The following is a 1440-nucleotide window of genomic DNA, read 5'->3' as shown; positions in this document are numbered from 1 at the left end:
ATAATGCATTTAAAATGAGGTGGCCAAAGGCATCCTAGTCAATTTTTTAAAGCTCTCTTTTTAGAATTGTCAATGTATGAGATCCATAGTAATTTTTTATTTCCACTTTAGAGCTTCAGGACTCTCATTTGCTCATTTGTTTGTTCAGTCACTCATATAGACCCTTTAACAGCTATTTTTTAAAATAACACCAATGGAATTTTTGTCACAATTATAAGACTGAATTTGAAACAGATTCTTCGATTGGGAGCTCCCATCCATCAGTTCATTTAACTTTAGCACCTGTCTCATCCCCAGTAGTTTTTCTAGAACTGCTACCTTTACCATGAAACCACGAGTTTTCCCAGTTCAAACTTGAGCTTCTTCAGCATTTTGACTTTTCTAACAAAGACATTACAGAGTGGATACATATATTAGCAAACCTTTTATATGTCTTTTCCAGTGCTATCTGGAATCAGTTTATTGACCATTTCTTTTGAGTCATTTGTCTGCACCTCTTGGGTCATGATTTTTATCATCTTCTTCCGGATTTGGCGGACCTGCTGATGCTGAGCATAGGAGTTCGTCCAAATCTGATTGTTGTGTTTTTAGTAAAACCAACACAGAATAGACAAAGCAAATAACTATTAGTAGCCTTGACATCAACTTGAGCTTTAGTCATGGTCTGCCATTTTTTGACCATGGAGCACATTTTGTCATGGGTAAGATCCAAGTCAGATAGCTTTTGCCCTGAATATCCTCAGTCATCAGCTTGAATTTTCTAAATGCAACTTCATCATTCTGCAGATCAGCTAGGCTCACTTCAAAAACAAGACCTTTGAGACCATCAGATGTGATTTTGGTTCCTTGAGTTCTTATGACTAGTGTTTTCCCAATATTTCTTGTATTGAACATAGCTGGTATTTTCACATCACACCAATATTTCTTAGAAAATGGATCAACCACTTCTTCCTTCTTGGCTCACTTCTTGCCACCTTTCACAAGTCTCTTTTTCTTGCCGACCACCATGGTTCTGCTCAGAGAACCAAAAGGGTGATAGCTATTGTGTGAGTGCCTATTCTGTACCTAGAATATGACCAAGCCAATGCCCTAGAAAACTCATAGGCTTATGCAAAAATACTTAAGTAAAAAAAAAAACCAAAACCTCATAATACAATGTCATAGCTATTAGGACAGGGATAGAGTGTACTATTGGATCTCTTTCCCTCTTTTTCATTTTTTCTCCTTTGCTCTACTTCCTCTGAGTCTCCACCCAGCACCTCTTCCCTCCCCCACATCAGTAATTTCCAGGAAGGACCTGGACTGGGAGTTAACAGTAGGGTGCCAGATGATGGCTCAGGGGTTCTGCTGAGCTAGGTGGAGCCTGGGGACTAGGGAGCACAGGCTGCAACAGGCTCCCTGATGCAGACCCCACCCCCAAGAGTTGTGGAGCCTGGGGCC

General features: G+C 40.2%; 1 pseudogene; it reads right to left on the bottom strand.

Annotated features, from left to right (window-relative positions):
• Nucleotides 1-211: 211 nt before the first annotated feature.
• On the bottom strand, nucleotides 212-1026 carry LOC129085775 (40S ribosomal protein S3a-like; annotated as a pseudogene).
• Nucleotides 1027-1440: the final 414 nt, after the last annotated feature.

This window comes from Pteronotus mesoamericanus, unplaced genomic scaffold, assembly GCF_021234165.1.
Source record: "Pteronotus mesoamericanus isolate MK-2021 breed Mesoamerican mustached bat unplaced genomic scaffold, CSHL_Meso_final scaffold_31, whole genome shotgun sequence".
NCBI lineage: Eukaryota > Metazoa > Chordata > Mammalia > Chiroptera > Mormoopidae > Pteronotus > Pteronotus mesoamericanus.
Note: the sequence above shows the minus strand (reverse complement) of the source record. Positions and strands in the feature narration are given on the sequence as shown.